The sequence below is a fragment of the Camelus dromedarius genome, chromosome 3 (genome assembly GCF_036321535.1).
Source record: "Camelus dromedarius isolate mCamDro1 chromosome 3, mCamDro1.pat, whole genome shotgun sequence".
NCBI classification, from domain to species: Eukaryota; Metazoa; Chordata; class Mammalia; order Artiodactyla; family Camelidae; genus Camelus; species Camelus dromedarius.
In genome coordinates this window covers 66,161,244-66,187,241 of record NC_087438.1, presented here as the reverse complement: position 1 = coordinate 66,187,241, position 25,998 = coordinate 66,161,244, and the positions used below count along the sequence as shown (strand labels likewise).

Genomic DNA, 25,998 nt, shown 5'->3' with positions numbered 1-25,998 from the left:
ACAATTGGATTGGTCCCCTCTGGGTCCCATGCCTATTGCCGGGCTGATCCTCCATCAAGAGGCAGAGTACTGTCAGTGCAAACTCACCAGAATGAGAGTTTTCTAGCCACATCTAAAAGGCACACAGAAACTAACATTTAGATTCAGGTCACTTTACCTGAGCCAAGTTCTCTTGCTCTTGAAAATTAATAATCTTTATAGTCATTCATATTTATTATATATTTAAACTTTAAATACATTTGTATTCAATGTTTCACACCTTGATTAGAAGAAGAATACATGTATTTGTTTTTCAACTGAGCAAAGCTTTACATTATATTAGTCTGAGTATCTTAGTACTCAATATATTCATAGTAGAATAGTTTTTAGGTATAACTCACATTTAAAAGTTCTCCAATATAACTCCTCCAGTAAAAATACGGTATATGCAAACAAAGCATCTTTTACAAAGTAATCTCTCTCCTATAAGAAGGTGATACTATTGACATGTTATTTGTTTTGGATTATATTTTTAACTTTTTAATTTTAAAATAAAACACAGATATAAAAAATAGAGAACAAATCAATAACTTAATGAGTTATTTCAAGGTGAACTCACTTATAACCACTACCTAGATCATAAAATAGAATTTTGCAAGCCACCCAGAAGCCCTTCCATGTAACCCATCACAAGTTCCCCACTTCCCCAGATTTAACCACTAACCTGATGATTATAACAACTTCCTTCTGTTTCATTATAGTTTTATCACATAAGTACTGTTAAATTAGTTAAACAAGAAAACCATTATGACTCTAATGCCGTAGCCTACATAAGTAACCAAACCAAAATGTAAGCCTGTAGAAGTCCTCAATTTACGAAAGTGAAACCTAAGGACAACCAATCACAAAAAGCCAGCCAGGGTTTAAGCCATAGCCAATCAAAAATTTCTTTACTCTTTTTTCACGTTTTCTCTATAGAAGTCTCTCCTCTGATGCCATTTGTGGAGTGCTACCACTTCCAGTTTGATGGTCTGATTTGAATGGATTTTTGCTTAGTAAATTCTTAAAATTTCTAATATGCCTCAGTTTATCTTTTAAAATTATGCATCCCTGGACACCATAGTTTAATCTTGGCCCCATTTAAAAACTTTACTGTGTCTTTTAAATCTCTTTTAATCTATAGGTTCCTCCTTCATCTCTTTCTTCTCTTTATAACATAATCTGTTAAAGAATTTGTAGAATATCCAGGTAGGTTCCCTTAGCAGTTTAGTTCTTTCCAAACTATTCCATTAGCTCTCCCAATGATCCTGTGAGGCTGCTAATAACCCTAAATAAATCCTTTTCTGTTTAAACTAACAAGAGTGAGTCTAAGCACCTGCAACTAAGAACCCTGATTACAAAAAGAGAATAACTTTTTTATTACAAAGTTAATTTCACATGTGTATGTTTATACATATATAAGGTGGAATGTAGCATGAAGACGATAGCTATCTATGAGAGAATGCTTATTGAAATCTGTATTACCTTAGGTGAAAAACAAATCTATAACATGAGCAATAGTGTTATAGCTTAGTTTCTTAAAGTCATATAGACATTAAAGTGGCAAATCTTTCCAAATGTGTTTATCACTTCTTAGAGATTCATATGGAGATTTCTATCAACAGGTTTATAGTAGGTAAAGACATGTGTTGATATAGATAAAATCTCCATGCAGAGAAGCATGTAATGAGAGATTTGTGGCAAATTTTAGGTTTGTAATATTTCCAACCAAACCCAAATTAGCTGTATAATTTGAACACAAAATATTTCTCCTTTAATAAGCATAAACAATGTATATGATATTTCTAAAATATATAGAGGTAATCATTCATTTATCTTTATATTCGGGTTTAATTGACATATAATTTAAGTAAGACCGAAGACATGGACAACATCCTTAACAAAAAGCGAAGTCTGTAAGTGTGAAGTAACTTTAAGTGCAATCACTATTAGACTTAATATACATGAAGATGCAGAGGTATTACCTGAAGGGAGCCAGGAAATAGCAAGTAAGATTATTGACAAACAGAACACCATCATTCTATACCAATACCTCTACTGATTATCTTATTCGATAGAGACAGAAGGAAAAACTGAGGAAAAGTTTAGATGATAATTTAATAAACTTACCACATATTTTATATGTTTTCCAGGAAAAGGTCCAGAAGCATAATTACCACTTTAGCAAGATGTATCGTTGGCATCACCCAGAGTGGTTGAAAGCTCTTCAACAGCAGCACCTAATAAAAAGATAAGAAACTAGTGCCAAGATATATAATGTAGAATAGGAAAGTGTAGGTCATAAAATGATGACAGAAACACTGACAGAGATAGTGCTAAAAATCTACACATTACATACATTGTAAGGTAATATAAAGAGTGACCTATTCCAAAATATGTAGCTGAGAATGAATCGCTCTTTTTATTTCAAACATTTCTTAATTCAGCTATGGTTTACTTAATACCAGATTCATTTACACTCCAACACGTATCTGTAGAACACTAAAAGACAACAGCCTACAGCAGGAATGGCAAGAGTGGCAGGCACTGTGCAATCTGCCCCCATCACATGTTTATATCAGATATTCCTAACTGGTCACAGCACTCTTTCTTGAGCACCTGGGCAAAGATTCAGCACTCCTCAACTCAGTACTCCAGGCACCTACTACTAATTGAACAAACATCTGTAATCCTTGAGATGAAATCTATTTGCCCTCCCTGGAATAAACAGACAAGGGGATAACCTTGTATTACTTGGCAAAGGTAAGACAAAACGTAGCCAGTAATAAGCAGTAAGATCATGCATCAATGATAATTTCCACACGGAATAAAGCTTCATAATGGGAAAAGTTATTAACTTAAATTTGAAAAGTCACTTCTTCATGTGGTATGATAGTCAAATGATTTAAATCATTTGCTTTTTAAATCATATTGTCTAATCCTCTGAACTACATAGAGTGTTTATGTTCATTCTCATAAAAGTCATATTTCATAAAAAGTAAGCTACTGTGACCATCCTTAACAATGCATGTTTTTGAAGGAAGCACATGTGTGAAATAGACTAACCATGATGTATCAAACTTCAATATATAAAAGAATATTTCTTTGAAAATGTAAATTCAATTTTAAAAAATTATTGAGCTTCTACTATTATCAACACAGTAGATCACTGCGCAGTGATTCAGAATATGTGCTCTGGAATCTTAGTGCTTGTGGTCAGTTCCTGGCCCTACCACCTTGTGGCCCTGGGGCAAGTAACTTCTCTAAGTCTGAGTTTCTTCATCAATAAAATTGGGTAAAAATATTACTTATATCACTGTAATTTGTAGAAACTAAAGAAATACTATACCACAGCACATACTATAGCATCTATCTCAGAAAACACTTAAGATTTTCAGATATCATTATTATTGTTTTTGTTTATACAAATATCAATGTGACTCATTTATTATTCTCAATTCCTGCTTCAGGAGTCTGGGAGCATGGAATAAGACAAAATGTGGAGAATGCAAGATGGGAGGAATAAATAGAATATATATCACACAATAATACTGCTATAATATATAACAGAATATTGGTCCATTGACATAAAATTTTTATTTGAATTATTACAATTCAAAAAAACAAGTGAGAGGATTAAGAAAGTCTTCAATGAGAAGATAAAATCTAAGAAAGACCTGGGAAGATATACATGGTTTCAACAGACAAAAGAATCAATATGAGCAGAGCTAGAAAGAAAAGCAGAGGACATATCTGGAGAATAATGAGCCAGAGATTACAGCACTGAGTAGAGAAAAACTTGAAAATACAATTTAAAAAGCAGCTGAATTATATTTCCAAGGACCAAGAATGCTGTACTGAGACTCAACTTGAATAAAATTAAATTAGAGACTCAGCATGTAATCTGGACCTATAAATCTGTTTATAACAATAAACCATAATCAAGTTATTTTATGAGACAATGATACCCCTACCCTCAAAAGTTGGGAGGCCAGTAAAGTGTGCTTTATTATTCTTTTACCCCAAGTTATAGTAAATATTACTTTAATTAACATTTTAGAATTAGAAAGTCTTGTAAAATCTAATTTATCTCAGAATTTGCACAGTGCTACTCTAATCTGTGTTTTACTCTGTCAAATCAAAACCAATAAATACAGGCCATGTAAAAAAGTTTGCAAAACTGACATTTTTAAACATTTTTATAATACCCAAATAATAACCTATCTTAATAGCAACACCTTAAAAAGCAAAAGACAATCTTCAAATATTCACTTATTATAACAGGTAATTATTGAGCTCTAAATTCTATATTCAACTAAAAAAAACACTGGATTTGGTTTTATAAAGACTTGAAAGGGGGCATAAAATCTCTTCAATCAAGGATATCTTTTTAAGGAAAAGAAATATACGTTTTTAAAAATAATAATTAAATATCATGTTAAACGGCAAGAACAAAGATGAAGGTGGAAAGTGGAAGGAGTTAACCTTTTTTGAGAGCTATATATTTTAAATCTTTTATCTCATTGAATCTACCCAGTAGTCCTGTTTTGGCATGTAGGAGAGGTCACTGAGAGTCCTTGCTCTTACAAACGCTTGAAGCTAAGGCTGGATTCTTGACCTAGAGGTTCAGATTCTAGTGCTGTCCTTTAGAGGCTTAGGCAGATGATTAAGCCTCCTTAAGTCTCAGTTTCCTCATATGTTAAACTGGAAAAGTAACAGTATTTAATACACATAGATGTTGTGAAGGGGAACTAGGGAAGAATGTATGCGTGAAATAATAATGCACTATAATAGCATTTACACAAAGTGCTTTCTAAAGAATCCTAGTTCTAGAAGACTGCTGTGACCAAAAAAGGATCTATAGTCTTACAGACTTGTGTTTGGGGAATCCTATGCATAGTTTCTATCTTTTGGAGATTTATATACACTATAAATTAAGACTCTGAGAAGTCCTGCAGTCAAGAAAAGTTCTCTTTAAATTTACTTTACCCATAATCCTTCAAATTTATTTTGCAATAGAATATTATTTTCCTCTTTTCTTTTCTTCTATTTTTCTACCTTTCTTTCTTGATTCATGTATTTATTTGTTTCCTTGTTTTTTACACAGCATTCAAACCACTATATCAAGAGAAAATCATTCCACCATCCATTTTGTAGGAAGCACTCTGTAATATAATTCACAAAGGCATGAGAGATTCAATTAACAATTAAAAACTCAAAATGTAGAAGAAGACGTGAATAAGAGGTGGAATGGTCAGGAACATCTTACAAAGGAAGGAAATTTGATCAAAGATACCATTTTAGACAAACTGAAAGAAAGGCTTGATCTACACTGAAAGGAAGAACACCATGAGCAGAGTGAACATAGTTCAAATAAAAGTTTGTAAAGATAATAATGGTGGCAATACCAGATACTGTAGCTAACACATACGGAACACATAATATTTGGCAGACATTATCTCATCTAACAGGTTAGAAGTCTGGTAAAGCAGATTAGAATCAAATTTGGATAAACAAATGGGACCTAATTAAACTTCTAAACTTTTGCACAGCAAAGGAAATCATAGCAAAACAAAATGACAACCTACAGAATAGGAGAAAATATTTGCAAATGATGCGACTGACAAGGACTTAATTTCCAGAATATATAAACAGCTCACACAACTTAATAACAACAATAAAAACAAACAAATAACCCAATCCAAAAATGGGCAGAAGACTTAAACAAGCAATTCTTCAATGAAAAAAGAAGACACTAATGAGCTCATCTACAAAACAGAAACAGACTCACAGACATAGTAAACAGTCTTATGGTTACTGGGGGAAAGGGAATGGGAAGGAATAAATTTGGGAGTTTGAGATTTGCAAATGTTAGCCAACATATATAAAAATAGATTTAAAAAAACAGATTTCTTCTTTATAGCACGGGGAACTATATTCAATATCTTTTAATAACCTTTAATGAAAAAGAATATGAAAACAAATATATGTATGTATATACACGACTAGGACATTGTGTTGTATACCAGAAATTGACACATTGTAACTGACTATACTTCCATAAAAACAAACAAACAAACAAACAAACAAACAAACAGTGAAAGGTGACAATTAAATGGAGAGGAGGGGTGGTAAGTGAATAAAAACAGGAAGTTTGGTAGAAAGCCTAATAAGGAACATTTTAAACACATAGGCTCCTACTGTTACCCATATTTCTAAATGAATAACCCTAACCACCAACATCTACCACCCCAAGAAGTCGGAATTTTCCGTACCTATTGAACCAGAGAGGCAACTTTTTCAGAGACATCAGGCACCAGTGGATGGTAGAGGAGAAAGCGGGGTGGGGAGGTATGTAAAGTGCTAGACTAAAAATAAGACATTAAATAAAAATATGCTTACTGGACAGTGCAACCTGCAGCCATCCTGCCTTACCAGCTTGCTGAAAGCCAGCGATCAGGCTTATGCCACCAAGCAGGAAATTGAAGAATCTTCCTCTAACTATCTTTACAGACATCTAAATTACTGATATTTCAGACCCTTCCAGTTTTAAAAAGTTACTTGATAATGAAGCCAAACAATCAAAAAACCTCATTCATGTATCCAAATACACCCAATCAGCTTATTTAGTACCTCATACTTGAAGATATTTGAGAAAACCCAAAGAAACAATTAAAACAGAGGAATCCTAAGGAACTGCAAACAACACAAAATGCAGCAGGAAGCTTCAAAGAAATCACCTTCAATATCCTCAGAGAGATAAAAGAAGTAATTGTATCGATGTAGTAAGAAATGTATTGCTATTTTAAAAACAAAAAGAAAGCACAAAAACAAGTTCTTAAAAATTTAAAATAACAGATAAGATTAGAAAAAACAGCATGTTCACAAAATAAAATTTAGAGGGTTTCTTAGAAATTAGAACAAAAAGACAGGAGAGGAACAAAAGGAGAGAAAAGAAAATGAAAAAACCAGTTGATGAAGGCCAATATCCAGCCAAAAGGGAGACCATATGATACTGCTCTGGTCAGTAAGTTGTAAATGGAAGTCATTGTTAGGTGGAGCTTCTGGGAAATCATAAGAAAGAAGACTCAGCAAGCACATGCTAAAGAAAGTCACAAAAAATTAAATTAAAAAAAATTTTAATGTAAATATATGGCTAAAATTATATTTATTCCTAGCACAATTATTAATCATTAATGACAAGCTTTCTGACAACCTTTTAAGATAGATGGCAGATAGGTAGATAGATAGACAGACAAATCAGTACAGACACCTAAAGTAGATGCAAGAATAACTGAATTTTGTGGCAATATATTAAATTTTGAAAGTTTAAAAATTTAATTAATGCTTAAATTCACATTCAAAAATTATTTGAAAAAGCTATTTTTATTAAAGATTTCAGACACCGACAAACTTTTCTTTTCAACTCTAAATATTAAAATTTCATTTAAAAGTAAAGTTGTCAGAAAAATTATGCAATTAAGGTTGTCATCAGTGAATAGAATTTGTTTTCCCTCTTCTTTGAATTTCAGAAGTATTTTTCATACTTAAAAGTCAAACTTGTAAAGCTGAATTTTATAGGTGACCTATATTCTGCAATCACCCCAGTCTAACTTGTCACAATACAGAATAAAGTGTTATTCTCACATCTGCACACTTTATACTCAATGCTTATAAGATGAAAGAAACAGACTGCCAAGTATATCTTGCTCTAAAGGAGTGTCAACTCAAAGGAAATATTTTATAATAGTCATAGTATTACATCATTTTGACTTTCATTTTAACAGGAACTAGTTACTGAGGCAGAGCTGGAATCCCAGCATGGAATTTCAAACCTACTCTAATCCATGTCACATCATGTCTCACCTGCAATTGCTTCCCACTTAGTTTTTATTCATCAGTATTTCCCTTCTGTCCATAACCAGCACACATCCATAATAACCAGAGTGACATTTGTGAAATGCAAGCTAGATGTATTTCCTCAGCTTAGAAGTCTCCAGTGATTTCCCTTTATCTTTAGTTAAGAAAACTCTAAAATCATCCCCATGGCCTATAAGGCTACATGATCCTTCCCTCTCTCCTAAAGCTTCATCTCAATCTGCATTCCTTTCCATATCCACATTCTATCCCTCTTGGCCTTCCTTTGTTGCTCAACCACACCACGCTTCTTCTCACTCTAGAGTCTTGCATGAGTTCTTGCTTCTGTCTGGAGTCTTGTATCACCTCCTCCTTCCTCTAGCTAAGTCCTAGCCATGCTTGTGTCTGAGGTAAGGATGATTTTCCCAAACTCCTAGTCCATGTAAGTCTTCTGTTATAAATTTCTAGATTTCCCTGAAATTCTCTGTCATGGTATTTATTATCTTTGCCATTTCTTTTCTAATATCCATCTGCTCGACAGAATTTGTGAATGCAAAAGGACAACGTCTGCTCATTGTTCATTGTTGCTTATCCCAGTACCTTCTATGGAGTAGACAGGTGCTCGATGAATGTCTGCAGAATCAATTTTAAATATGCAAAGAGTTGATATTTCAAACAGAGCTAAGAATGTATATAATAAATGAATAGTTAGGAGAAAAGTTAGATTTAGTTAGTTTTAATGGATTTTAGTTTAAGAAGTAAGTAGAGGAAAAAAAAGTAAGTAGAATGAAAGAATAATAAAGATAAAAGCAAAAATAAGTAAAATATAAAAAACAGGAAATCAAAACCATCAAGGGGTCTGAGCCAAGATGACAGAGTAGAGAGACTCACAGCTCACCCTCTCCCACAAATACAGCAAGAATTACATCTACAAATCCATTGAATTGCACAGAACATCTACTGAACTCTGGCAGAGTGTCTCTCACTTTGAAATACAGGAGGATTCCCTCAAAATCAGATAAACAAGTTTATACTGTATAGTACAGGAAACTATATTCAATATCTTGTAATGACTTATGGTGAAAAACAATGAATGTTTGTACGTTCCTATATGACTGAAGCATTGTGCTATACACCAGAAATTGGCACATTGTAAACTGACTATCCTTAAAAAAAAAAGGAACATCAAATTCATTTCTTTAATAAAATTGATAAGGTCTCTTTGCAAGACCAGTTAAGCATATTTCAAAAATAAAAGAATTACATCATTACAGATACTACAGACATTAAAAGGATAACAATCTGATGTTAATGAAAAATTTTATGTTAATGAATTTGAGAACTTAGATGAAATGGACACATTTGGAGAATGAGTAAATAAATTTTTGGTAAATTGATACAATGGACATATTACATGATACATAGCAATATAAAGGACTGTAACTACTGATCTGTACATTATACTTAGTGACAGAAGATAATTACAAAAGAAAATGCATTATATATTTCCACCTATATGAAGTTGAAGAGCAGACAAAAATAATTTCTGGATATAAACAAAAGAATTGTGGTTGACATTAGGGTGATACTGACTGAAAAGGGAAACGAGGAAACTTTCTAGGACAGTCCTTCTCAGCTGAGTGCTGTCAGAGAACTGACCCTTACAAAACATGATGTGAGTTACTGTTTTCTTAATTCTCTTAATAATGACAGCTAGTAGCACTCTAGATAAACAGGAGGTAAGTTAATTCATTAGAAATAATGTATGCCTTTGGCATTAGGGTTTAATTCTCTCCTAGAATCCCAGTTGAGAATTTTCTAGGGCTGTACTGTCCCATACTGTAGCCATTAGCACATGTGGCCATAGAAATTAAATTTAAATTATTTAAAATTAAATAAAATTAAAACTTCAGTTACTTATTCAGACTATCCACATCCAAATACTAAAAAAAATTTACATAGGTAGTGGCTACTTTATTAGCCAACAGAGATATAGAACATTACTACCACCATAGAAAAGTCTATTGCACAGTGACGGTCTGTGGTTGTGTGATGGTAACTTGGTTCTTATAGTAGTCAAAGCTCATTGAACTACACACTTAATATCTGTATGTATTTTAAACCAGTACAAATAGTTTTTAAATTATTTAAGAACAAGGTTTTAAAGTCTGGTGATAGTATGTGTTATGTCTATGAAACATGGAAAACAAAAATCCATTTTCTTCTGTCATTTTCATAATATTACAAATCTAATAAACTATAGCATCTCATAGAATTGCTAATATTATGTAATCATTTTCCATGAAAATGGCAACTTAGAAATGTATATCTGGGCTGGAGTTCACTGTGAAATATAATTAACACCCCCTGGGCTAGTCAGATTTGTACTACATTTATATCATCCAATTTTTCTTTAAAGGATTACAGAACCAGGGTATATTCCAGCAATATGTAGACAGAATTCTTAATATTCAAGACAGAATTTAACACAACACAGTTGGTGGAGAACATCACCACCACCACATATAATAAAAGAACTTCTATTAAGTTAAATATATCAACATTTTTCATAAAGTCAGACTTCATATTATAAAATCACAAAGCACTGTTAATTGGACTCTAAGATGAATTTGCTAAATTAGTATTTTAATGAATTAAAATTAAAGGGAATACACAAGTTTAAAGTACCATTTGTTTAAACCAAAATGTCTTAGAAGCAAAAACAAAGTTGTCAAAAGTTGTCAGCAGTCAGTAAGTATTCAGCTGAAAGTAAAATGTAAATTTATTCTAAATATTCAGATAAGAAAAGGAAATGAAGAAATGGCTCTGACTCCAGGATTATCCTAAAGTTAATTTCCTATCAAGATAGCATTTACCATAAAGTCCCAGCTACACAAATTTAATGGTCGAATTATAGTCTAAAGTCTAGCTCATAAATAGACATAAGATCTAGTGCATATATAACAAACTAATCTGCCCTAAGTCTCAGAAGGTCCTAGGAATGTTAATACTGTAAAGATTGGTTCTCAGTCTGAGAGCCGCCTCTCAGGAGCCTGTTACATACAAATCTTCCCAGTTCCACTATCAGTGACATCATATTGGAACTTGAATTAGGCCATGGTGAGACCCGCCCAGATGGCGCTTATTAAAATGGTGAAATAATGTAAGTAATGATGTACTAAAAAGTGAGAATGATATGAAGTAGATCCTATGTTAGAAATATGTTCTGTGATTTATCTTTGGGTTGGTTGTCCATGGCTGCTGCTGTTGCCCACTTCATTGTCTTATTTAATATCATCTTCAAGTTTCTAGATGTTCAGGGGAAAAAACTTTGAAATCATCCCTCTCTTTATCTAATGCCCCTTATCTCATCTTTCAGGAAATTCAGTAAATGCTACTTTCAAAATATATCCAGAATTCAACTACTTCCCACACTGTCACATATCACCCTGGACCATGCCACCAGCAGCTCCTCCCTGCTCTTATCTGCTCTTGACTGCTGCCATTCTAGCTCCCTGCTGTCTACTCTCAGAACAGTAGCCCCAGGGACACATCATTTATGTCAATCCTTTGCTCAAAACTCTGTTCCCCATCTTATACACAGTAAAAGCCAAAGTCATTATAGTGACCTATTGATCTGTTCCCCCTCTGAACAACATTTTAGCTGCTTTCTCTCCCTCCCTCCCTCTCTCTCTCTCTCTCCCTCTCCCTCTCTCTCTCTCTCTCTACTCTAGCCACAATGGCTTCTTTGATATTCCTTGAACATGTCAGGAAAACTTCAACTTCAGTGCCTTTGCATTAACTGTCCTAGTGGTTAGAATGCTCTGCCCCTATTATCTGTACAGCTACCCCTTTTACTTCCTTCAAGACTTGGCTCAAATATCACCTTCTTAATAAGCCCCAGCCTGATTACACTATTTCATATCTCAATGCCCTCTTTATCCATTATCCCTTCCCCTATCTCAGCATTCCCCCTCCCTTTGCCCTGACCTACTTTCTCTTTCTTCCCAAAGCACATATCAACATATTACTTTAAACTTTGTATTCTATTGCTTTTGCTACAAGTTAATCATTAAACGGATGTTGCCTATAACATAAAGTGTACATAATGGCCCATCTCCCAGAACCCTGCCTCCCACACCTGAGCATTAAGCAAAAAAACATTTGTTTAAGTTCACAGGAAATATCCTGACCAGGCCCACCTGTGAATGGCTACACGAAGGAATAAATTAAGACATTCCCTCAGGAGTCTGGCTGGAACCAGGAAATATTTGCAACAATTTATGATCTTTTTTACTTTACCTCCTCATTCCCACCCCCTCATCCCTTTTACTTTATAAAATAAACTACATCCAAACCTAGGCAAGATGGTTCTTTGGGACACTAGTCCACCATCTTCTCAGTCTGCTGGCTTTCCAAATAAAGTCACTAATTCCTTTCCCCAAACCTTGTCTCTCAATTTATTGGCCTGCCTTGTGACGAGCAGTATGAGCTTAGACTTGGTAAAGCTTCCAACATATTATGTAATTTACTTTTTGTATGTACATAAAGGTAAATAAGATTTACACTATATAAAGGGAGGTGCTTTTGTCTATTTTGTTTACTGATGTATCCCAAGCCTCTGGGATCATGCTTGACATCTCATAGGTGCTCAAAAAATGTTTATTAATGGACAAGTGAACAACTATCCCAAACTGGAAAATGTCAGATGGCTTCATAATTTCTCTCTTGATCTTAAGATATCTGACAACATGCTAACTGGATCTGAAAGCTACACAGTGTGTTACAGTAGGTCTGAAAAGTTCAAAATTGTTTAATCATATCTGTGATTCTATTCTGTAAACTAAAATCTGTCAGAAATCTAATGCCAGAATTGTTATGGGAATTTTCTTGCTCACTGCATCACTTCTGAAAGCAGTTGGAATCATTTCCTGAGACCCTAAAGGCTATAAATATACAATCTGCTTTTTAACTAGTAAATTGACTCTAGGTTTGTGAAAAGCTTTTAAATAGATTTTAGGAGACACAATTGGCTTGAGGACTAAAGCTAACCTCTGGTTTATAGGAGCAAAGAAAAAAATGATTTTAGCATCAGGTAAGATTTTATGTTTGGCTGCTACGTTATTTTATACCTGCACATAAAACTACTTTTCATTTTCTCTACTAGACACTAACTGTCAAGGTGTAAATAACAACTCAAAATTTAGGTGTGTAAGGTTTTTGTAACATTAAAAAAAAAAAAACAAAAACCTAGTAGAACCAGTGTACTTAGTACTGTTCAATGATGTAGGTGGGAGTGAGAGAACTTGTATCATTACAATTGAATATTCCAATTCCAAATTTCTATGAAATGATTTCAAATTATGTGGAAATGATCATATGCATTTTGAAACAAATTTCTAAAAGGACCTCCAGATATAATTTCTCCACAGCCATGTAGAGGTGTAAAGCAACAAATAGCCTACATTGGTTTAAAAATGTGTTTCAATGTTACATATACTTAAAATAAAGCTTAAAGTTCATTGCTACTCAGCAACAAGTATGACCGACACCTTTAACGTAAGCTAAAGAAATAAAAAAGAATTTTTACACTATTGTGAATGCCTGAATGGGAAGAAGTAAAAGGAGAACAACACAAAGGGATACTAACTTCTCTACAACTTCTGAGGGTACAGGAGTCATTTACTTGTTTATTTTTTGCCATCATTTGGAAAGAAAAGTGATGACATATAAACCACATTTTCATCTGTCAATTTTTAGCGGAAACATCTAAAGCAAATGGTGCAAAGAGGAGCTTTGGCTCCTGCTGTCACGGCTGAAACAAACATAGCTTTCAGCATCAACAGTGACTTAAGAAACAGAATCACTGGAGCAAGTGAAGTCCACAAGCTTTACCTGGTCCATCCATACATAATTCAATGGGCACTGGTCTCCTGGGCAAGCTAAGCTTTCCACGGTGCAGCTGACCAGGAGATACAATGGGACTACAGGCTTTAATGTGAATCCTGCCTGGTTTGAAAGTTCAAGCTGGAAGCAAGCCAGTTAAAGAGGAAGTATCATGAGGCAATAATGCATATAAAGCACATGGTCGTTTTGTTAATTAAATTCTCAAGTATTTATTAATTTTTTGTTGTTCTATATCCTATGCTAGAAGAAAAACTAGACTTCTTTTGTCTCTAGAATTCTTATTTCACTGTAAACGAAATGTTTAGTTGTGACATGGAAATTTTCCAGCTTTGCTGTATCTTTCAGTTAAATAAGATACTTAGTGACTGCCTACTATTTGCCAGACATGAGGTGAGAATACAATAATAAACAAGACTGGTGATACCTGAGGAATGTTAGGAGAAGTAAATATGTGAAGTTCAAACTAAGATCAGCTGGGTCAATGTACATATTCATTATTTTCCAGACAAAAAAGAATATGAGTATATTTAAAGCCAGATAATACTATGAAAGCAGATTTCTGGAAATTTAAACAGTCTAAGGTTTTGCCACAAAAAATAGCAAAAGATGAGGGAAAGGCAGGCAAAAATACCCATTACAATTACATGTGTCACTCAGTGCTTCAGGATGAAATCTATTTCCACAATGAATTTCAAAGTAAATCTCATTTTCTATGTTTTGTACTCTCCCACCAACACATCAAACAATTTAACTTAGGAATTCGTTGTTCAAATATACTTGTACATGTGTATAAATATGTAAAAACACATATGTTTACTAAAATATTATTTGTAACTTTTTAAATAACAGAAATAATGTAAATGCCTAAAAGTAGGGGACTTAGTAAATAATTATCTATATAATAGGATAGTAGATAGCTATTAAAAATAATATGTCTAATCTATGTATACAGGCATAGAACAGTGCCTTGAACTTATGTTAAGCAAAATATATATATATAAGTAGCAAATTATATCCATAGTAATATGACATTTATATATTTTACAAGTATATGCATTATATAAATAAATAAAGTTTAGAAGAATACCATCCAAGCTGTTAACAGTGGTAGACAACATTTTTAAACTTGGTGTATTATTTGAAACATTTAAATAAGCATATATTGCCTCCCTAATAGAAAATGATTTTTCATTGGGTAGGTCTTTCCAGTCTTTTGTCAATCATCCAATTATTAACATACATTTTGTAATCCTAGTAAAATGGAATTTGGAAAAACAGCAACTATAAAATAAATCCAAAGAGGGAAGGGAGAAAGAATATCCTTGATATAAGCCTAGACCCCTAGGCCTGTATTCTGCATGTCACACATACACACATTCGTACACACACATACATACATCACCTTGGCATTGCTGTTGTGGATGCACAGGTTAGTGTAACATCCTAATAAATAAGCCTTCATAAACGAGGAAATTGGCTCCTGACTTAATAGAACTAGTGAGAAAGTGAGTTAAGCAGAAAACAAAGAAATTCAACATACGTAATCAAATGTCTGTTATCTCCCAAGTCCATTTGTGACATTGACAGAGTTGTGATATTATTACTAAAAATTAAATCACTAGAGCAAAGCAGGCAGAGCACCAGGAAGGAAAGTCGATAGAAGCCTGTTAAAGGAAGCACTCCCAGAGGAGATCCAATTTGGAAACAACAAAATTTAAGGTAAAATCTGAATATTGTTATGAGATTAAGATTAGTCTTTTAATTTTAAATACAGCCATTATTTATATCATTCATACTAGAAAAATACCGAAAATATACACGTCATGTCCTGCCATGATTTACAAAAGTGTGAGTTCTAATGGCATTTTTTAAATAAAGCAAGTTTAAAATGAATAAAAATGCAACAAGGAATGTTTTCAAATTTTTAAACCATGTGCTTAGAATTTCTTCATATAAGGAGTTCCTATTTAAACTTCCAGAGGTTGGAAGAGGGTTACATAAAATCTTATCAACAATATAGGACTTTGTCCTGTGCTTATTTTTGTGGCTTTATTTTTATGTGTTTGTGTGTAGGTTCCTTAGGCAACAATTTTTCTGGCAAAGGTAAGATGCACTTTCAAAAGAGAGACAACATTAGGAAGCACATTTCCACATCAAGGATTACAACAAAGCTTACGGTCCACACTAGAAGAAAATAAGGTTCTCACTGTCTCTTGTCTAGATCATTACAAAGACACCCTACTGACCCCCCTGCTTTGATCTCTTATCTTTCCAATTCATATTTCATATTACCCTTCTACGCCAGTTTACTCATACCAATCAAAACATTAAAACTATGCCCTCATTGATGCCAACTTCACAGAACCTCATTCAGAATTACTTTGGAACTTGACTACCCTGAAAATGAGATTAGCAGAAAATGAACTCACAGAAACAAAACAAGAAGCTGTATGGGGTTTTAAGCAAATTTATATTTGAAAGAAAATATAAGTTAAAAGAAAGCTTTCTGTGTCATCAGTTACAATTCATACATATCCCACAAAATACATGCTTTGTATCCCAGAAGAAAGCATCAATCAATAGCAAGCATTCCCAGAGCTAATCAATCTTTACCCCTTTACCTCCAATTAAAAGGAAACTGTTAGAGAAAGGATGCATTATCCAAAATCTATGCCAGTATGGGTTTTTTCCTACAGAGATAAGTTTTATCTTAAAATAGCTTATTAATCCCTATTAATATCACCAAGATAGCTTAATAAAATCACCACTGCATAAATGTATAATTCTATCCATGTTTATAATTTATTGCTAAGTATCCTATTTTCTAGCTATTTTGTTTTCCAATATAATGTGATGTATGTCTGCCAATATATACTTACACTTCACGCAGTAATTACTTCAACATTTCTTTCCATTCAGGAAGGAGTAGTAAATCACAAACACCATCTTAGCTATGCTTCTAAATGAAACGAAATAATTTAATGTGGATTTTTTTTCCCTCTTTCTAGATCACAAAGTCACTTCAAAGATAATGTTGTAAAAGATTAAAATAGTCTATGTGGTTCAAAATTTCAGTTTGTTAATCTTGTTAGAATTAATTCTTTATAATGACACTAGAGTGTTTTTCTTTATTCTTCAACCATCAAGCTAAGTAGAAATTATTCCACCCAAAAAGCAAAGGATTATTTTTAAATGAGCTGATTATTTCTAAATAACATCTGAGTCCAATCATTAACCCCCCAAAAAACTACAAACATAGTATGATTTGTAAGTCTCTTCTATCTTCTCTGTTTACCCTTAAAACATCCACATTCAGTACTTTTCAGTTGAGGTATGTAATAACCCCTCAACTCTCTTCATGAAATCTCTCTCTAATGCACTTTACCACTGAGGCTTAGTTCAAGTTCTAGAATGCCTTGTATATTGAACATATCTGCGACAGACTATGTCCCCTCACAAAATTCATATGCTAAAATCTATTCCCCAAGGTGATGGTATTTGGAGGCGGGGCCTTTGGGAGGATCCACCTCATGAATGGAATTAGTTCCTTTACAACAGAGATCCAGAGCACTCCCCTGTCCTTCCCACCACGAGAGGACACAGCAAAAAGATGAATCTATGAATCAGGAATTGGGGTCTCACTGGACAACAAAACTTCCTGATCTTGAACTTCCAGCCTCCAGAACTGTGAGAAATAAATTTATGTTGTTTATAAACCACTCAGTCTACAGTATTCTGTTATAGCAGCCATAATGGCATTTCTGTGTTCCAACCAACTTCTATGTTCCTCAGCATCTTCAAGATAAAAGTTGAAGTTTCACATCAAGGCATACAAATCCCTTGGATATTTACCCCAACTTAGTTTCCAGCCATACTCTTCTCACTAAATCTCTGAATTCCAATCAGGCCATATATATCATTTCTCAAATACATCTATGCCAATTTCTAACCAGCATTTTTGCACAAATGCCCCCTTCCTTTCCTAAGAAGGATAACCCAATCTGAATTTAGTCTTATCTCTTTCTGTGTTACCAAACCACTTTATCACATTCTGCTTCTCAAAATTCATATCATATGCAAATTGTGCTTTGTGAGAAAAGTAATTAAGTGTTTTTCATAAAATAGACTCTCAATAAATGTGAATTAATTATGCACACGGACAATGATTCATAGACTCTAATGAAAAATAGTGTTCAACAAAAGTTTTGGCAAAAGAAAGCCTGATGATCCTAATAAATACACAGCTCTCCTCATTTTTTAACATTCCACAGTAAAAGGCTAGTATGAAGTTATAATTTGATTCTATTTCAAGTTTAATTTAAAATGGGATTTAATTATGCATAAAAATACATATTAAGTATAATTATACTCACATATTGAACAAACAAAATAGGTGATAATAAAAATGCAATTTTTCTTTTTGTTTCATAGAAGTCCTTTACTTTTTAGAGAAGTTTTCTTAAAAATTTCAAATACACATAAAAGTAGAGAGAGAAATGCAATAAACCTCCATATACTCATCACTCATATACAGTAGTTATTGAGATTTTGCCATACTAACTTCAACTATTCCTTTTTCTTCCCTTTTAAAATGTATTCAGGGTGGGTAATATTGCCTATTCCTAGATGAAACTATAAACAGACTCCTTGAGTTTTCAGCTCATTCTTAAGTAATGGACAGTTCTACAGGTGCAACCAACCTCAATGAGTCTCAATTCAGAAAATGGGAGGTCAATTATAAGGTTATAATTTATTGTACCTAAGATCTCCCCTTCCCTGGTGCTGTTCTGTTTCAGAGCCAGAAGTACAAAAGGGAATGGTCCTTTTCTTTTTTTCCCTCAATCTCCTCTCCCAGCTGGGCAACCACTTTTGTTGTCCTCTTGTGGCAGGCAAGTATAAGGAGAAGCTAACACCATCTTGGGCTGGTTTTGTAGTCCCTGAGACAGGTGAACATTAACCTGTGTCATGTGATGCTTTCATAAGTTTGCCAGATGTGTCTTGCAGGACTCCTCTCTCTCCTATGTAACTTGGAACCAGGCAGATGCACCTCCATGCTAGGTAGTCAGATGCTACTTTCCTCAGCCTCTAGGCAGTCACCTCCCAGCTTTTTCCTACTGAAATGGTCCTTGTAGCACTCCAGGAGGCTCTGGACAAGACCCTAGATGGCTGTATGCCTGCTCTCCTGTGTGACCCACATCAGATCCATGAGAAGCACTCCTGTATACCTTGACTGAACAAATTGTCATAGTAGGGGCTGTCCCAACATAGCAGCACTTTCCAGGCTCAACCCCATAGGAGGTCATCATCCCCATCTTGTCTTTTAGGTTTCCAGGCAGTCAAACTTAAGAACACCAGTTATAAGAGTGACATCTACAGTTCCCCATCTAACCCTGTGGAAAGATACTTTTCTTAGAAGCAAAGGAGTTAGAATTCCTCCCACCCTCCATGGGTTGGGGCTCAGAACAAGGCATCAGCTATCTCTTAAAAAATATTTTCACCAGTTCTTTCTCCTCTGCTCACTCACAGGTGGCCCCAAGTGAAGTAGTTCAAGGGTCATAAGACATTTCCTTCCAATATTGCATATTATTCCATCTTGCTTCCTAATTGCACATCTATTGCATCTTGATACCGAAATAAAATTTTCAATTTCCTTCAATTTAAGTTCCTTGTAACACAAACAGATGGTATTTGGAGGTGGGGCCTTCGAGAGGATCCATCTCATGAATGGGATTCTAGAATCTCTCTCTCTCTCTCTCACACACACACACACATCTGTGAATGGAGTTATCTTTGGTTTACATCATCCAGAGAAGACTACAATTCATTGGGTTGAAGGAAAGCTATTGGAAAATGTTGAATTTTGGTATAATTTAAATACTGATAGGAAATTTTTTAAATAGTATATAATTCTATGATGAACTGAAGTGGATTTCAGTTATATTTAATAGTTATTAATGTTCCTATATAATCAATTGTGGCTATTTAAGAACAGTCAATGAATAACATTTATACTGATTGAATGACGTCAGCATATTAGATTTTATAGTGAACATACAGAAGACTAAGTCCCATTGTTGGGTCTATTTAATAAATATTGACTTCTTGTTTAGTCATCTGACAAGATTTATTGACATGGCAATTCCATATTTTCTGAGAAGGATTAAAATTTTATTAGGCCCCAAAACTAGAAGGCAATGTAAATATGGGTCTTGGTAATGTGCATTTATCACGAAATTCACTCAAACAGCAGATTGAAGTTTCCATAAAACTTTAACCCTGTTTTTTTTTTTCATATAAACAGGAGAGACAGAGCCATTCAAATATCCCTTTTCAAGCCAGGAATGAATAAAGGACCCTCAAGGCTGGATGCAATGTTGGTTCTAAAAACAGTACTCTTAAAACTAGCCAGACCTCTCAAAAGAGCGAGGACAAGAAGGAGAAAGCTCACAAGCAGTGTAGTCACTGTGCCACCAAGTGAGAATAGGGGACCATCACTGTCTGGACCACTGTCACAGTACTGAGGAAGAAAACACTAAACTGATTTACACACATGAAGATCCTCTCTGGACTTGTATTCAGGTGTCATTTAAGGGATAATGAAGAATATATTAGAGGATTTTATTTGTTTGTTTTTAATCTCCCACTTAACATAGAGCAAAAGGAAAAATATCTAAGGAGGCCTTGAAATATAATTTCAAACAATAACCAACAAATGGATTGCCAAGAGAAAATAAGGGTCCACAGATGAGTGTATCTGAAAACAATGGAGCCACTTTGGGATTTTGTTTATTTGCTTATTTGTTTGGGATGATATATACAAAAATTTTATATGGGTCCCAGCACATATTAAGTATTTAATACATGACAGCTATTAATATTATCATTTGTATTGTTATAACAAATTTTTAGCAAAGGAATATTTGAAAAGCACTACAAGCAAGAGTATTTGGAGAAGAAATGACTTTATCTTATTGAAACACTGTTCTATACTGTTCTCTTGTTGAAAGAGAAGGGGAAGATGGGGACAGATGATAAGACTAGAATAATACAATATGTATATATTATGAGGTAGAATTGAGCTAGAAATAATTTGGCAACTTTTACTATTTAGTAATTATAGGCTTTCACCAAAGCCAGATACCAGATATTAAGTTTTATATATATATACACACATATATATACATATATATACACACACACATATGTAATATGTATGTATTATGTTCGTATGTACATACATATATATATATATAAATTTGATTTTATATGCCCCAGAATTCCATATCATTCAACTCAGAAACTAAAAGTAAAAATAATTATGTATTCAGCAATTCCATTATGGCCTTAATCTCAGGGAGATAAAGTCTTACAGACATCCTGAAAGCAGCAGTTTGATCTTAAGTCACCAAAGCAATAGGTACTTTTATGTTATTCTAACAAAACAATGACTTGGCTGGTACAGAGTAACTGCTCAGTAAATGTTTGTTAAATTCACGAGTGAACTGGGGAATAACATAATTGCATTTTGCCAAAGATTAGTAAATATACTCTTTTTTGAAAGGGATAATTCTGTTTAAACATAAAAACTGTAAAACTGGTCAAGGAGAAGGTCCTAATACAGTTTCTAGAAGACACTAACCTTGAGGAATCAAGGTATTTAGCTCTGATTTGTTTTGTGATATGAACACAGGAATAAAAGCAGTTTTACAGAACTCTGTATGAGAATACTCTTGGTTCATTTCTCTCTTTCACCAAATCGTCTTAATTCATGCTGTCACTAAGATCACTTTTTTTGTGTTGTGGAAACTTTTACATAAATGCTTCCAGGAAAGGTGACATGGTTAAATAATTAATCCTGAAAACTACTTCTCAAACAAGACACCACCCTAAAAAAACATTAACTAGTGAAAAAGATTGCTTTCATTCAGTTCACTATCTGTGTGTTACCCAAGGAAAACACAGACAGATTTTAGGTGTTTAGGAGGAATATTCTTTGCTTACAAAGATGTTTTTCAGACAACAAGGCAGATGTTAAAATTTAAAGTTTTATTCCAAACTCTGTTTTTTACCCACTTGGAAAATTCATTTGAAATCTAGGTTGCTGTTTTCTATTGATAAAATAAAGTTAACATTTGCCTATGTCAGTGTGATACATCAAAGCTTAGCAATCCTCAGAATATGACAATGTAAGCATATATAATTTACCTGTAAGAATACATTAGCAAGTAATTGAGAGCAATTTAAAATCTAAGTGGAGATTTTAGGCTAAGATAAATGAAAAGAATTAAGTTTATTTTTTTCTTCAAAAATATCTTGAATGACTTTAGTGAGGTAAAATCCATTTCATGTAGGTAATCTATCATCCAAATTATAGAGCTATAAATTTGGCCTGAAAAATAAAAATTTTGTATTTGAAGAACATATCCCTTTTCTGGAATCACTGCTGCTATGTCTATTGCAAGAGAAAAACAAATATACAAAGACAATGTAATCATCTGAAGGTCATTATAAAACAACACACATCCAAAATTATTCTCTCTTACTGAAAAGACTAAATCATAAGAATAAAACTAAAACTAAATCATAAGAATAAAATTTCTTATACTGGAATTTCCTACAAGTATATATAAGAAAATACATCAGAATCTCCAGAAGAGGAAAAGGGAGGATATTTTGAAAATATTCTCCAGGTGATGTTGATAACATTATTCCCAACTGGAATAATCTCATAACCCTGTATAGCAACACAAATTGATAACAGTAATCTTTTCATGTTTCATTTGGGTGCCAGGTATCTCCATCTCAATGTCTTGCCACAGTCTTCAAACCTTAATATAGATGTAATAAAGTTTTCTTCCTTTCTCATATAATCTCTGTTACAGTTAATGGCAGTCCTCCTCAAAGACACCTTTCCTCTCAAGCCTCTCATAAGTTGGCATGTCCCTTCAATTCTCTCTCTAAAAGTTTCCTCAAATCTGACTGAGCTTCTTGACTGCATAGTAATTAAAACTGCTTCATCATTTCTCAACTAGACTAATTCAGCAGTCTTCTAACTGCTGTCCCTGTCCCCACCTGCTCCCACCCTGGTCCACTCTCTTTAGTGCTCCCAGAATTACCTGCATTAGGAAGTATTTATTATGAAATTATGTCTCACCTCTCGAAATCTTCTTCAGATCATTATGATCTTTAAGAAAAAGTTTCAAACTCTTTAGAAATCACATATTCCTCTTCAAAATTTGACCACATACTACAGCACCAACTTCTACCTTTCCAAACCCTCATGCCTATTAAACCTACTGAATTTTCCCACTGATCCACTTACAAATTCTTTAATGCTTAAAAGCCATCATATATGCTATTTTTCTCTGTATAGAAGAGTCTTTTCTGGTATAGTATTCAAATTCAACTCAATTTTCAATTCCTCTGAAAAATCTTCCCCAGTTCCTCCAGAGTGGGACAGAAACCCTTTTCTTTTAGAGTCTTCAATGAAACAGGGAAATTCACCATGAAAAAGCAAGGCATGGGATTCCGGAGACTGACAGTTTAAAACCCAAGAGAGACAAAGGGAGTTCCTAAGAAGATAATGAAAGGAATTTTCTGAAAGAAAACTAGGCAGCAAGCCAAGAGAATAACTAACAACCTAGAAAGGAAGATGGACAGTGCCAGAAGGCAAAGGAAAAGGCATGGTAATGATACATTTCCAGGTGTTTTGACCTATAGAGGAGAATTTTTGTTTCATTGTTTTTAAGAATTTGCAGGAGAGTTAGTGGTAGATGCCTAGAAATTTTCCACCAAAATGAGGCTACTGTTGCTTCCAGGATAAGCTGAAATCTGTATAAGAAAGAGAATATAATCAATCAATTTCTATCTGACTGAGCTCTGAGCGATAATTACTAATGATAGTATTATAATCCCTGAATATCGAGTAAACAAAAATTTGTGATAGAATTAAATTAGGGGGAATTTTAAGTTAAATCCTCATATTACATAAGAGGATTAGATAAAAATTAAGCCTGAAAAATCAAGAAATAAAGGTACAAACACATTCTTTAAATGTATGGTGAAAGTGACAAAAAAATTGCAAAAGTGTTGAAATTACTTTCTCTGAGGATCAACAAGAACCTCTGTTTCTACTGGGACATCATTCACATTGTGTTCTGTGTAAATGGTGCCCAAGACCTGGAATAGAAAAAAAGCAAGGACTTGACTCCCAATGGTCAAATCCAACTAGAGGTAATATGACCAAAGTGGAATGCATAGATTCAGATGTTACAGGTACTATAAAGCAAAAAGAATAAATAAGATTAAAAGAAACAAAAAGGTGGAAACAACTACTTTTAAAATTTTGTTTGTATCAGTAGCCAGAAAGTAGGCTAAAAATAACCTGATAAAAGCTTTCAAAGAATAGAGACTATAAACTAGATTTACTATAAAATCAATCAAAATGTTTATGATACACAGAGGACAGAGTTAATGTGCCCAAATAAGTTATTCCTCTCTAACACTCATTCTATTTAGTCATTTTAATATGAGATTAGAACTTTAAAGTCAGCAATTTAATTTTGCTTTAAAAAAATATGGTATAAATTAAGGTAATTTTCGTAGCACTGAAGAAGAATTTTTTTAAATCTACTGCAGTATTATCTCATTCTGAAAGTGAATTTATTCACATGAATTTGTAAAATTATAATGTATGTATAAATATATAGATATATATCATAACTATGAGCAACTCTTTAATAAATAATATGTACTTAAATTTTAATAAATAATAGTAAATAAAAAATTTTAAAAGCTGGTTTTCTTGAGACGTTTTCATTTTTTTCATATAAAACTCAAGAGAACCAGTGGATGAAGTGTTACAACTACAATGTGGCTTCATCCAAGTTGGTGTTAGAACCACTAAGAAGCAGAAATAGCGCATTAGAAAATGTAATATTAGTTTATTTAACACATTTTGAGAGCACACTATGCATCAAGTTCTATTCTGGGTACTGGGATACAGGACTGAGCAAAAGAGGCAGAAATGCCTGCCTTCTTGAAGCTTATATTCTAGTCAAAAAACAGAAATAACAGTTGTAATAGGAAAAACAAAATATCTACCTCACTACAGCAACAAAAACTATGAGGTACCTAGCAATAGACCAACAAAAAGTTTGTGAGAACTCCATGGAAAAAAATAACGAAATATTATTGAAAAATGTAACTCTTAAATAAGTGGAGCAATAGACTATATTCATGGATTGAAACTGTATCATAAAGATGCCAATTGCTATGTAAATAAATATGTTAAATACAATTTCAATAAAAATATAATAATTCTTTGGGGAAAAAAAGATTTTAAAATTCACATGGAAGAACTGAAATGGCCAAAAATAAACATCTATTTTTTAAGTACAAGAGGGGAGACCAGCTTCCAGAAATCAAAACTTTATGGTCATAAACACATAGAATGTTGCATTAGTCAGGGATAGAAAAATAAACCAATGAAGTAGAATAAAAAGTCCAGAAATAAACTCATACGTAGTTAATATATGCTTACTCATGCATACTTAACATATTACTGAAGTTACATAGAAATCAATGGCAGAAGGACTCACTATTCAATACATGGATCTGGGTGAAACAGACTTACAACATAGGGAAAAAAAATCGGTAAAAAGTCAACTTTGTACCCTTAAAGAAAGGATTTCTTACAAAAGATACTAAATAAGCACAGACAACCAAAGGGGAATTCTTGATGCTTTTAAGTTCATTAAAATTATAAACTTGTTTGTGCACACTAACAGACATTATAAAAAAGTAAAAACAATAACAACAAAAACCAAGCCCACCTGCTGAGACAGAAACCATTTAAAATGCACAAAACCTTTACATAATTAGCATGCAGGGTACCTAAAGTACTCCCACAAATCACCATAATAAACAATTCTATGGGAAAATGAGCAAATAATGTAAACAGCCAATTCACAGAAGAAACATGAAATATTTTTTTCTTTTGGCCAATAAACAAAAGAAAAAGTGTTTATATTCACTAGTAGTCAGAGGAACACAAAGGAAAATAAATCATCAAATTGGCAACAACAACAACAAAATTTAAGTATACCAAATACCAAATGCTGGTGAGGATGTAAAGCAACAAGAACTTTCACAGTCTGCTGGTACTACAAATTGTTAAAAACTACTTTGGAGAGAAATTTGGTAACGTCTAGTAAA

General features: G+C 33.4%; 1 long non-coding RNA gene across 1 annotated transcript in view; it reads right to left on the bottom strand.

Annotated features, from left to right (window-relative positions):
* Nucleotides 1–25,998, bottom strand: part of LOC116152221 (uncharacterized) — a 467,251-nt gene that overhangs the window by 373,702 nt on the left and 67,551 nt on the right. Inside the window, exon 2 of the long non-coding RNA XR_010379320.1 lies at nucleotides 2,149–2,258. This is a non-coding gene — a long non-coding RNA (uncharacterized LOC116152221). The remainder of the gene's footprint in view (nucleotides 1–2,148; nucleotides 2,259–25,998) is intronic.